The sequence below is a fragment of the Pholcus phalangioides genome, unplaced genomic scaffold (genome assembly GCF_987345545.1).
Source record: "Pholcus phalangioides strain wild (caught in Gottingen) unplaced genomic scaffold, Ppha-v1.0 ptg000029l_1, whole genome shotgun sequence".
Lineage (NCBI taxonomy): Eukaryota > Metazoa > Arthropoda > Arachnida > Araneae > Pholcidae > Pholcus > Pholcus phalangioides.
Window position 1 is genome coordinate 2,057,248 of NW_028301619.1, and position 14,439 is coordinate 2,071,686.

General features: G+C 35.6%; 1 protein-coding gene and 1 non-coding gene across 3 annotated transcripts in view; one reads left to right on the forward strand and one right to left on the reverse strand.

Moving 5' to 3' along the window:
• The window catches only part of LOC149067571 (uncharacterized), a 251,303-nt gene that overhangs the window by 77,031 nt on the left and 159,833 nt on the right, over window positions 1–14,439 (forward strand). The window lies entirely within an intron of this gene.
• On the reverse strand, window positions 9,386–9,457 carry TRNAI-GAU (transfer RNA isoleucine (anticodon GAU)). Its single transcript has one exon. It is a non-coding gene; the product is annotated as a tRNA-Ile (tRNA).

The window sequence follows — 14,439 nt, forward strand, 5'->3', positions numbered from 1 at the left end:
AGTGTTTCGGCTAAAGAACGCGATTCCGGAATGAATTATCTTCGTTAGTCGAAGTATACGTTGCACCGTATTATTATTGCATTTTTGCTTTCAAAAATTCACTTGAAATCCTCCATTAAATAATTTTAGTTTAAAAAACCATTTCCCTCATAAAAACCCTAGTCTTTTTTTATCCCAACAAACCCAGCTCAGAAGGGAAAATTGGTATCTTCTCGATCAGCACATCTGACTATTTCTGAAGCTGTTTTCTATTCAGTAAACGTATTCATATACTGTATAAATCTTAAACATGCATTAGATTTCGTAAAATACCCTAGAGTCAAGATTGAATGCCTAAATTTATAAATACAATGAACAATGCTTCAAGTGGTTTCATATAATGATAAAATGCCACAGATAAAAGGGTATAAATCTATATATACTAGTTTCGAATTAGTGAGTATTTTCTCAGATAAAATCATTCTTCGACAAAAAAGTAGAAACATATTCAAGTCGATTGAGATAATAAATTGACAAAATAGGTGAACCAGGGTAGAAAACACCAAAGATAAGATGTTACCACGCTATTAAGTATTTTAATTCAGCCACGTGGTGAGTTTTTGTTCTTGCTCTTAAAGGTCACGTTTACCAACGAATGGGTAGTCGGGAATCCAAGCAATAGAAAGATGTTCCAGAGTAGAGATTTGAGGTGAGAATATTCTCCTAGTGAAAATATTCAGAATATTCTCGTTCTCTGAGAATATTCTGGATGTATATCTCCTGGGTGTAAAAATTGGAGAGTAATCGAGAATATTAATTTTTCTGTTAAATAATTTAAATTTTTTTTACTTATTTTGTTCCTAATATGAAATATAAATCAGTTTTCATTGCCTGAAACATTCACAACAAAACAATATTTGGCATATTCACCCCCCAATGACAACTTTTAGTTCGAAAATATTCTCAGAATATTCTCTTGGTCATGATGAGAGGTTTTAAAAGTTTGGTTATGAAGATTTTAGGAACCTTTAGATTAAAACCTTAAAAAAATATTTTAAAATTAGATAAATTTTCAGAAATAAGTTCAAAGCAAAGCGCAAAAGTTGATTGACAAAAGAAGATATTCATTTTTTTACATTTACATAACATTTCTTTGCAAGTTATGCAATTCAGCCCCATGTTGGTTTCCTTTTCTTGCTTTTAAACTTTAATATTGTGGGCTACAAACTTCAATACTCCCTGTCTTTTTGACGGGAAGAGAGATGGGAGAAGGAGAATATTCCGAAGGACTACTATTATAAATTACCAGAGAATATTCTTATCGTAAAATAATAAGAATTATTGTTAAGTTATTTGTAGAGATTATTTATTATAATGCATGTTATTACAAATATTCTTGAGAATAATCTCTGGAAGGACTACACTATTATAAATAACTGAAGAATATTCTCATCGAGGAAAATATTCGAGAATATTCTCTGGAAGGACATTAATAATTTGAGAATAATTCTTATTATTTTCGATGAGAATATTCCCCGGTAATTCGTAAAAGTACTTAAAAGTAACCTTCCAGAGAATATTTTCAAGGATATTATATATATTTATATTATAAATAACAAGAAAATATTCTCATCAAGAATAAGAAGAATATTCTCATCAAGAATAAGAAGAATATTCTCATCAAGAGTAAGAAGAATATTCTCATCAAGAATAAGAAGAATATTCTCAAGTTATTTATAATAGTAGTCCTTCCAGAGAATATTCGAAGAATATTCTTACCTTCAAGAGAATATTCTCGAGAATTTTACATCTCTACTCCAGACTAACTTGAATATGATTGCAGCATGGACTAATGAATGGAGCATGACCTTTAGTGTTAATTAAATGCATGGTCGCTCATTGTGGTTCGAACAACCCACGTTTCACTTACGAGTCGAATGGTATTACTATTCCGGATGCGACTAGGGTCACCGATTTTGGAATTCTCGTTGACGAGCGGCTTAAGTTTCCTGAACATTGTTCAGCGGTGGTCAAAAAAGTGAATGGGATGCTCTGTTTCATTCTTAAAAAAAGGTCTCTTCATGCTCTCCTGAAGTCATTCTTCCGTTTTTCTAAGGCTTAGTTCGTTCTGGACTGGAGTATGCCGTAAGGTTTGGAGACCATACCTACAGAGAGACATGGACTTGGTGGAGGGGGTGGGGGGGGGGTGCACACAAGAGCTACGCGTGCTCTTGTTGGCACATAAGGGTTGAGCTATGAAGAAGGCCAGACTTGATTTCTTGAATATGTTTACATTTACGGAACAGGTAATTGTCGGGGGATATGATAGTTCCAATTTCAGTTCTGGTAAAAATTTTAAAATCTGGTTAAAATGGATACTGAACTTGCTCTCTCTCAGCAGTATTATCAGGATGATTTTTCTTTTACTTCAAAATTTTTTGTTGAAATTGAATAGTAATTTGATTTTGAGATTTTTACCAACAATCATTAAAAAAAACAACACACCATCTGAAACAAATTAAGAAATGCTATATGACACAGAATTAAATGAAGAACTAGAAAAAAAAATTTAAAATCACCACCAGAATGCACTGAAATTTAGTAAAAAACATTACGAAATCTCGGAAATGGTTTGTACACGTTTTTTCGGAATGACCCACGTACACAACCGACGCCAGCTTTAGTCAACTAGAGCACGTGTTATCACAACCCAATCGAGTTCCTAGGTGTCCCCCATCCATTTGTGATTTGATCAGCTCATTTCTGCTTCTGATACATGCAGATGAAAAGAAAAAGATAATCTAGAATGTGCAGACTCTTCAGCTTGATGCTAAGAGCCTTGCACTGAAAAAACGCGTGTTCTGAAAACATATAGACTCCCCTTTTCTCCAAGACATTTTCTACTAGCTGAATCGTTCATTTTACATGAAACGGTTCAAAATATTTCAGAAAGAGAAGTGTAGGTACATCTGGAAAAGATTCCGAGATGAACATGAATTAATCGGACTCGAGTGACAGTAATTCTGATAATTGGAACTAAAATTCAGTTCACTACGCAGCTATTCTATGTTAGCGCTTTATATCAACGAAAATGTTCGTTAACTGAATTCGTATTCGTTAGCCGAGGCAGAAAAATCACGAAAATCGTCTCAGTCGAATTACCACTGTACAATAAATTCTCGGTAAGTCGAATGTGCAGTGGCCGACAAAAAAAACGTCGAGAGTTACCGTTAGTTCGACGTTTTTGGTCGACTTATCGGAAATTCCGGTTTCAGAGTGGGGAATAGGAGGATTTATTAAAATAACAGCGCTGTTTATACGACTATTATCGTATTAGTGAAACATGTCAAACTGGTGGAGATGAAGAAATTCGAAAAGTTATTCTAATTTAATCATGTTTAATTATTGAATTAAAATATTTGGAAATAAACTAGACGTGTGTATGCACTGTTATGGAAACTGACGCATAGATAATATTCGTATAAATCAGGTCTTCAACCTTTCTCTAGTCGCGAGCACTGCCCGTATCCATCATCAAAAGAAGAGCACCCTTACGTGACAAGTTTGGCATATGAATGCATGAAATCAGGATTATATTTCAGTCCTTGAATGCAGTTTGTACAAGGTGTTACATTGAAACGCTAATCAAGTGCTCGAGAGCACGAAATCAGACACGACTCTGGGTGCTTCAGGGAGCACCGTGGTGCTCGCGAGCAACGGGTTGAATATGCCTCGTATAAATCAGTTTCCACAACTTTTTGTTCCATCACCCTTCAGAAATTTTTTCTCTCACCGCCCCCAACTCAAGCGTACCAATTCGATCCTATGTTATACCTGTGGCTTCTATCGCCCCTTGGACAATTCCGTCGCCCATCAGGGAGCCATATTGCCCGTTTTGGGAAACACTGATAAATAAAGTTTATACAAAATTATTTTCTTATTACAAAATTATTATTTTAAAAAATGCAGTGATTTTTGACTCGCCTTTTTTGGCCTTCTTTCGTGAGTAAGTCATTCACTTTTTGCAAACAGATAAATAAAACCGCTAAATTAATCTGCTGAATTCTATTGCAAAATGTTAAATTCTATTAATGAATACTATATTTTAAATTTATTTCAGTCCCAAAAACTTCGACTTAAAGGAAGAAAACTTTAGGTTCAGATAAAATTTTAGCACTAAAATACGGAAAAAGCCCTGGCACTGAGTGAAAACTTGGAGATATTCGAGTTATCAGAGTTCGAATTATCACGAATTGACTGTACTTCTTCCTATTTTTGGGCTTCTTCACTATACACAAGGGATGATTGACTTCTGTTAGGCCGGGAATACACTACAAAAGTTAAATTAAAGTAAAGTTAAAGTAAAAGTTAAAAATAAGAAAGTTCTTTTATATAAAACTTTAAAAATTTAACCAATACGCGGTATCGGTTACATTCGGGCGAACGTAACCAGTATGCTTATTGGTTTTTTCCACAAGTTTTGTAAACGATCTTTTATTAAACTTCTATAGTGTATTTACGGCCTTACTCGCAGCGACTTTGGCCGGGATTACACTACAAAAGTTTGATGAAAGATCTTTCACAAAACTTAAGCAATGAGCCGTAAATTTGAGAGATCAGCTGAAAAAAATATGCATTCTTAATGATTTTAACAAGATTTTTATTAATTAGAAAACAGTCAATTTAATTCAGAAAAGCCCAATTCAAATTTTAAAAAAAGTCAGATTTAAATTTAAAAAAAAAGTCAGATTTAAATTTAAAAAAAAGTCAGATTTAAATTAAAAAAAAAGTCAGATTTAAATTTAAAAAAGATTTTTTTTTTTTAAATTCTCCGTAGATCGTTGTCGGCAGAGCCGTCTTAAGAGCATCGTGGTCCCCCGGGCCAAGTGGTTTCTCCGAGGCCCTACCTGGTAAATTCTAAAAAATTTCAACCGGATCTCATTTTTGTGAGGCCCTCTTCTCTTGAGGCCCCCCGGGCCGTGCCCGGGTAGGCCCCATGCGTTAAAACGGCACTGGTTGTCGGATGTCAAATTGTACAATAATCGTTATTACATGCTTTAAGCAAATTAAACAGTGCTGAAGGTTGTCGGTGTAGCCTAAATCCAAACGGCAGTACAGCCAATAAATGTTGCTCTGAAAAGAAAAAAAACCTGCTTCCTGGCTTGAAACCTGTGCAACAGCTTATGTACGATGTGAGCGAGTACTTGTTAAGGTGTGTTGTGTGTTCTGTGTCTCTTGGCTATTGCCAATGCGTACGTCTATAGAGATGAGGGTTGTCTGTCCTTTTCACCTGGCGTTTTTTTTTTTGAGGTAAGCTTGCGCTTTATACAGTATTTCCATCTCCCCCCCTCAATAAAATGCAATAGGGTGATATGAAAAAAAAGCTCCCTCCCATGGTTCCTCTTTTTTACTTTTTCCTAGAAAATGAAGAGAACCATCTGCGCCTTGGGATTTTGTGTGGAAAAATTCGTGTATTTTTTTCTTACAAGTGGCTTCATCCTCATCAGGCTTTTATTTGTGAGAATGTGTAGTGATCTCTCACGCCAGGATTACACTACAAAAGTTGTATAAAAGGTCTTATAAAATTTGAAAAATGCAAGCAATAAACTGATCAGTTACATTCCAGCTGATAAATTTAATTAGAAGGAAGAAACTATCGGGGCAATTACCTTTGGGAGCTAAAAACGCGTGTAGATGAAATGTATATGTGGGAATAAAGATGGAGAAAGTCCGATCATTTTTTGAATTTAAAATTATATTTTAAAGCCGAGACTGCACTTTGAAAAAGTTTGATAAAATATATTTTATAAAACTTCAACCAATAAACGCATCGGTTATATTGGAGCAAATGCAACCGGTGATCTTATTGGTTGAATTTTTCAAGTTATATTAAAGAGCTTTTACAAAACTTTTATAGTGTAATCCCGGCCTAATAAGCATATCGGTTACATTCGAGCTAATACGGTGACAATCTCGATATAACGAGTGATTTGCATGTGATTGTGAAAGAACTAATGTTAAAAACATCCTCTTATAACGAAGATTTTTTCCCGTGATTGCGAGCTGTCTTTATAACTATGGATGGGACGAATAGTGATTTGACCGAATATTCGGCTAATGTTTTGGCCGAATATAAATTTTCTTGAAATTCATCACAATTACGATTAAAATTGGTGTTTTTAATTGAAAATAAAATTAATGGTAATGTCAAATATTTTATATTGAGTGTTAATTATGCAATTTGTTATTTGAATAAATATTAAACTGGTAATTGAAAGGTTTTGATTGCCATGATACTGATACATCATACATTGTATTTTAATATTAGGCCCCTTCCTTACAGAATTAATTTTTTTTCAACACTTGTTATAATTTTACATCTAATTAAAAGAATGTCTCAACCATTATTTACTCCCAACTCTAGTAATGCATCATAAAAATTTACTATCTATTTTCTTATTTTTCCTGCAGTAGGATTATATTTTCAGTTTCATGTTTTCCCAAACTTAAAAATTCACCCTGACATAACCTCTTTCACAAAAAGGGATATATACCACACAATAAAATATAATCAATAAATTTTTAATTTACGCAAAAAATTCCTATTAATATTTTTTTAAAATTAGTTTGATATACTTAGATTTACAGATATTCGGCCGAATACCTAAGGATTATTCGGCTGAACCCAATATTCGTCAAAACGGACGAATACAGAATAGCAGCCGAATATTCGTCCCATCTCTAGTTATAACGGATTTCTACTGCAATGCTATTCACTTATGCCCTATACACCTCTTACTTATGCGTCTTTTTCCCTTGCTTCCACGCATAAGTGAGAGATCACTATATTTTATCGTTACACAATCATTAAATAAAACAATGCGAATGGTACTTTTACGGCAGTGTTTCTCAAAGTGTACGTCGCAGCTCTTGAGGGCGTTGAGGCGAGATGTAGATATTGATTTGTGTGCTTATTTATGCTTTGAAGTGGTTGTTTTGTGAGTAATATCAACTAAGCTGTTCTGGGGAGCCACAAATGAATCATGAATTGGGAAAGGGAGCCGTGGGTGACAAAAGTTTGAGAACCACTGTTTTGCGGGATTTGTTGCCTGACTGATATGCAAGCCGAACGGATTTGGTTCTTCAAAAACTCTTCATGCACGTATATTCGAATATGTTGGAGTGCGTATTGAAAGTGATTAGTGATGAATAGGGCTCGGATTTTTGTGACCTAAAAAATGAAACGTCGTTGACGATGGGTTAAAAAACCTGAAATTAAGGTTTTATAACCGATCATCTTTAGGTCATAAAAATCCGAGCCCTAGTGATGAATCATTTATTGATTTTGGAAGCTAATTTTTCAAAATTATCGAACATGTTTGCATCGAATGAAATCGTTCTTGTCGTGAGATTGTATCTTGAAGAATAGAAAGATTTTTTTAAAAATATTTTCGAATAGAAACCTTGAGAAATTTCAAGTTCTTAAGAACTATAATGTGCTCTGAAATATTCAGTCGAATTGAAAAGTCAAAGAATCTTCTTGAATTACTGATTTTTCGAAAGAAATATATTTTATTTTAAATTCACAAACTACACATAGGCCTATATATCCTGAAGTGCAGAAAAACTATGACACCTCCACCTAATATCGAGTAAATTCACCCTCTCGAGCATTCAAAACTGTTGCAACACTACGTGGCATGGATTCCACTAATGTGTGAAGGTATCCTAAAGGCAGTTCTCTCAGGGCAGTCCACGATTTTATAATGGTGCGAGGTGATTTTGTGTAGTACGTTGTTACAAGGTATCCCATATGTGCTCAATAATATTCATGTCTGGGGAATATAGGTGGCCTACGGAGGATGCTGAAGTCAGAAGAGTGTTCCTTGAGTCACTCGGTAACAACTTTCGACGTGTGTGGTGTCGCATTCTCCTGTTAGAATTGTCCAGGCCCGTCGGATTGCACGCAGGATATGAATCGGTTTAAGTAATCGGAAAGGAAGTTTTCATACTGGTCACCATTCAGAGTCATGTGTAACCTTATCAGGGGATCCCTTATCATAAAAGCCTATACCAGCTTGACCAGTCTCCTGTTGACATGCGGGGTCCATGGTTTTATGGTCCATGATTTTTTCATACCCGTACACTTCCATCAGCAATACAACTGAAAACATGCCCATGACTCGTCAGACCAGTCAACGTGTTTCCAGTCGTCAATAGTCCCTTCGGGGTAAAGTCCTTACATCCCCCATGGAAACATTAAATGTGTTGTTTGATTGAGTGCATTGTTTTGATCCCTTAGACATTAGAAGAATTAATGCCTTTGAAAGATTTGTTCGTTATGTAGGAGATAATACCGTAACGAACTTAAATAGTATTTTTTATGAATTGATTGTACCTTGAAATTAAGAGAATTAGTATATATGGTGACATATTGATTGTATTGATGTAACAAGGGCCCGGGTCAGTCATGCCCTACAGTAACATTGGCCTGACCGACTCGGGAGCTCAAACCTGCCTGTATGATATATATTTTATGTTTTGTTTACTGAGTGGCAGAAGATCTGCTTACCTTAATTTGGTTTATGGGCACCCAGTAGGAACCCCTAGTATAGTTTTTAATTTAGGTTTGGGGATAGGCTAGGGCCCTCGGGAGAGAAGACATGATGATGCCGATGTATGGCACAGTTCTACATGCAACTATTTCGCACCATTCATATAGGGACATTTAATTTCTTAAAGAAAACTTCTTGAGCAGGATTGTTCAGCGTCCAATTAACAGATCTTGTCGTATAGCCCAACGGACCAGGACGAGGCTTAGATGACTACATCCCCCATGGGACAGAGCCTGGGCCATGTCTGGCTTTACAGTCATCAACAGGCCAATGACGGTGCTAGTGAGCCCAGGAAAGGCACATAGCTTCATGCCTTGCAGTCATCAAAGGTACTCGAGTGGGCCTTCGGCTCCGAAAGCCCATATCAAGGAAGGACCTGTTGTACGGTTCGCATGTTAACAGTTGTTAATGCCCCAACATTGAAATCTGTAATAGTGGTTTGAGGCAGAGAGTGTTGCACGACTATCTCATGAAATGATTCTTGTCAGCCGTAGGTGATCTCGTTCCTTCAGGGTCTTTTTATGCCCGCACCTTTGTGAGAGATTTGATGTTTTTCCGGATTCCTTTTATATTCAATGTACACTTTTGCGATGGTTGTGCGCAAAAATCCAAATTTCATCTGCACCGCAGATAGACTACCGTCGTTCCAAGTAGAACTTCATTTTACAACTAAACTAAGAAACATAGAACATTTATAGAGATAGATGGCTTTTTCTCAGCCTAAGATACTAAGGAAACATTTTATTTTCTAGATATTATGCTGAGGTCAACTCGGAAAGGAAAGTAATCTTTTCTCCGCCGGGACTCGAACCCAGGTCCTCTTGCATATCGGGCAAGCATGCTACCACCTACACCACTGGAGACACAACCCTGCCGTTAACACGTTCCTGAAGTTAAGAGAGGCTACTAATGTCTCTACTTCGGTGCCTCACGCCACAGTGTGTGAAATAAGGAAAGCGGGGTCGTGTCTCCAGTGGTGTAGATGGTAGCCTGCTTGCCCGGTATGCAAGAGGGCCTGGGTTCGAGTCTCGGCGGAGACAAGATGACTTTTCTTTCCGAGTTCACCTCAGCATAATATCCAGAAAATAAAATGTTTCCATAGAACATTTATATTTTAGGAATTTAAAAGGCTTTAACAACATGACAAAAGTCATGAAATTTCGACAACTTGTGATAAACCGTTTGGATGTAATCGCATATCAAAGCAGCTTAGTGGTCCAAATGACTGCTTCCATCGTTCTAATACTATACCACAACAGGCAAAATGCCCAACGAGGTGGCTGAAAAAGATGCGCATAAAAACATAGATGCGTATGTTTCAAGTATAACCAAGATACAACAACCCAAGTTGCTAGTGTTATAAACACTTTTTCTAATTAAAAGTTGTTTCTATAGCCAACGGGGCTTACGAGTTATATATGGTGAAACGGACTCAAGTTTTTCCACCCTCTATATATTGATCAACTATGAAATCCCCGATTTAAATTTCCAAGCTAAAAATCGTTAAGAATCGTCCTCACGAAGTAATCGTTATTTGTATGAGTTTCGAAAGTAATTCGTATCAATAATCGTCCTAATGCGGCGACAATGTTAACTTTAGAAACTATTGAAAATGTCTTAGATTTTTTTTCGTATTGCTGCTGAAACGTTACGAGCTTTGTGTGAACAATGATCGCTCAGCTGGAATACGAACTATCCACGTGGGTATTCTGAGGAATCTCCTCGCGTTGTGCGTGTGTCCAACTGGTCCGGATGGCGTTGGCAAATGGATGTTGTAATCTCGAATAGTAAGAGACGGGGAGAATGGCAATACCAAGTTGAAGATGACAAATGATGGATTCAAAGAAGAAAAGAAAGCCTCGAATTCAAAGCCTCCCAAAAGCGTTGTCCTATTTTTCATCATTCATGTTCCAGTCGGAGAACTGATTGACGCTGTTCACATTTATATTATCTAGCCTTGATGTGAGGATTGACTGATGAATTCGATTCCTCTTTTACAAGGAACACGAGAGGTAGATAGCTACAGTTCTAAAAAGAAACTGTTCAACCTGTAAGATTTCTCATCGTGATCGTGGTATATTTATCATTCGAGATGTGACCTTACCATGGTCCTTTACAGGAGTGTGCGGGCCACTTCGTTGATGTAAAAAGTGTCTCGGGCCTTTTAATTAAGTGATCTGGAACAGTGCTTAAGTGATCTGTAATTGTGCCGCGGGCCGCTTGAGTAATCTGTAACTATGCCGTGGGTCACTTAAATGATCTGGGAATGTGCCACGGGTCACTGAAGTGATATTGGAATGTGCCGCGGGTGACTTAATGACCTGTAAATGTACCGCGGGCCAATTAATTGCTCTGGAACTGTGCCGCAGGTCACTCAAGTGATGTGTAAATATGCCGCTCATCTGATCTGGAAATGTGTCGGATGAATCTGAGGGCCATAGGTTTCAGCATGTATGCTTAACGCTTCGGATTGGATAAAGATGACCTTACATGATGGGATATGTTCATTTTCTACCTTATATTTTAGGGGGCGAATAATCAAGAAAATGAAGCTTTTACACGGGTACGAGGTAATTCAGTTGGTTCGATGCTTTTCTGCTTACGTGGTATTTGATGATGATCGCAGCGTGTTGCATATTATTATTATACTTATGGTTGTTGAGGGCATTATAACGCGTGTTTGCGTGACGTTTCATTCTTTTTCCTATTATCGGGATGCTTTTTTATTTGCGTGGTGGCCTCCTTTTTTCATTACAGTTATTTCGTGTCGTGTGTGTCTGTCTCATGTGCACTTACTACAGTGGCTTGTGACATATTCGGAATGTGCATATTTGAAATCGCTTACACGTACGCTTGTGGTGGAAAAGAATGGTCAAATAAAACTTTTTCATTAGAGTAAAGGTAGCCTATTTTTTAAATACTGAAGATTACCCAGAAACATTCAAACTAGTCGGTAATAGATACAGCGGATTCCCTCTGGGGCTTATTTTTTTTCAAAAACCCGTGTAGCAATAGTTGGAAACCGGACCTTTGCGCCGGGCGTCTATGGTTACATTACAACGGTCATGAAAAAACGATGTAAGTGGCAAACGCTTTAACGGGAAATCTCGACAAGTATTAGCAAAAGTTGGAACCATGAAAATAAATAGGGTTCACTCTATAAAATGTCATTTATGCATTTTCAACTATAAAAATGCAGGTAGAAAAATTTTCCTGTGTATCCACGAAACCTTGCATGTGTAAGTAACCAATAAATTCACAAATTTGCAAAAATTTGAGTAAACAGTGAATTTTTGATGTTTTTGATGTTTTTTCAAAATAGAATTTAAAATTTTGAATATTTTCTCAATTTTTTTAAGGGATCTAAATACCTCTTAACATTTTACAAGAGTCCTCAATAGCTGCGCTCTACTGTAAATATGTGCGATTGATATAAATCAATAGTATTTTTAAATTTTGTACGCATATTTTTGATTTTGTATGCTATGCCATGGTAATACAATGTTTTATATATCTCCAATACTTATTTTTTGCAAATTTTCAATTAGGCCGGGATTACACTACAAGTTTCATAAAACTTGAAACATGCAACCAGTAAGGCTATTGGTTGCATTTGCTCAAATGTAACCGATAAAATACTTTATTGGTTGCATTTTTCAAGTTTTATAAATGAACTTTTATTAAACTTTTATAGTGTAATCCCAGCCTTAATGACACCTTGCGCGCGTGATAAAATAGCATAAAATTAATATTTGAATAAAAATACATTCAACATAAAAGAAATTATTCAGTTCATCAAATGAGGCAGAATATTTGAGAATTATTCATAAATACTTGATTTATAATAAAAATGATTTAGTTTTTAAAAATTTTATTGTGAATTCAATTTTAAATAAGACTGAAGCAATGAAATTTTGATCTTCTGTCTCATTTTATGAATAGAACAGGTTTCTTTATTTTGAATTTATTTTTATTAAATTACGTTGATTTAATATTTTGTAATGCATGCAAGGTGTTAATAATGTAATTTTTTCTCTTAAAGTTTGAAAATTTGCGACTGGCATATACAGTGAAACCTCACTACAGCGATACTCGATGTAACGATAAATCTATCTCTACAACGATATATTTTAAGTCTTCTTTGGAAATGTCTATACTCTCTAATGTTGAACTGCTGCCTCTCGATATAACGATAATCCATCTACAACGATATCGTTGGTAAATTTAATAAGTACCAAAAAAAACATCACTTTTACCGGTGATTATGCATAATACCCAAGCGTTGCATCATTGGTAAACATGATGAATCATACTATATGATAATTCATGCATGCCATTACATTTGGGCACGATAGTAAAATTTATCATTATATCGAGGGTCCAACTATATTCATCACCAGGACTGGACAAATCTCAGGCACCAGGTCACCATAGTGACTAAAAAATTTGTATTGCCATCTAAAATTTTCTTTGTGTGGTTATTAAATTGCAGATTGAGAGCAGCACAAAATGTTTAGAATTTATAGCAGCATATTTGCCGCCATGAAAGAGGCTCACTATGCTCTGAATGTCAAAAAAAAACCATTATTTTGGACCTTTCTCTTCGGTTAAAATTTTTTTTTGCGCATAGATTATTTGTGATCAAGTCCAGTCCTGTTCATCACACATACTAGGCTCATTTGGAATTTTTTCATATCCATCAAATTCACTAATTACACCACCGTGTAATAGTCGCAGATAAAGGCGATAAATTTCAAGTATTTATGAAATTTACCAACGACGCTTGGGTGCTGTGCATATTCGCCGGTAAAAAAGTGATAAATTTATAAGCTTACTAAGGCGATTGGTAAGTATACATAATAATCGGTTATTATGTTTTAATAACCAATTTATTATGTGTTAATAACCGATTTATTACATTTACTGTAACATATATACAAATTGCAGGGATTGTGTATGAAATACACAGTTACACGTTTTTTTATTATTTAAATGTGGGGGTGCGGTGAGGTGGGCAAATGTGAACACTTTTCACATCGAGGGCTGTTTCTCAATGCTTTTGTGAACAAAATGATCAAAAAAGAATTCATAACAATATTTCCAACTTTCTACAACGTTCAGGAATTTTTTCAGATTGTTTTAAAATTGATTTCTTTATTCGTAAAGGAATTTGGAGAATGATTGAAGTTGTTCACATGTGCTCCACTAAGGGGGCAGTTGTGAACAAGCATAAATACTCATAAAAACAGACTATTCTTCTTTGCTATATCATTTTTTGTTTACTCAGACATTTCTTCAATGCTCTATATAGTTCCGAGTTCATACTACTTATAGAGCTCATTTTCTAAAAACAGAACACGCTCTTTTCAACTTCTCACATTCTATTCTCTTCTAATATTCTTCTCAATATAACGGCGTACTTGCTGCAAAAATTATTCTCCAATAGCGTTTCATCAGGACCACTCTCTCACTTCTAACTTTCCCACTTTCTTGAAAAGTTTTTTCAGTTTTAAATCAAATGTTTTTGCGCAGTTCTTACAGGCATTTTTTTTCTTTAATAACAGCCTGTACAGCCTCTGCTACATTTTTTCTGAAATGACAGTCCTTTCTGTCTTTTGTGATTTCTCGCTATACTTATCAATAATGCCAACCTAAAAAGTAAAATCACAATTTCTCATATATTCTCATTCATTCTTTGCTGTGAAAAGTATCTCTTTGCAACATACACCATATTTGCCTTATTTTGTTCATAAATAATGCAATAAGTAATCGCCATTATTCATCTAGAATCACATTTTTCAAGTTTTAAATCTTGTATTTGTTACTTTTCATCGCCACAAACTCG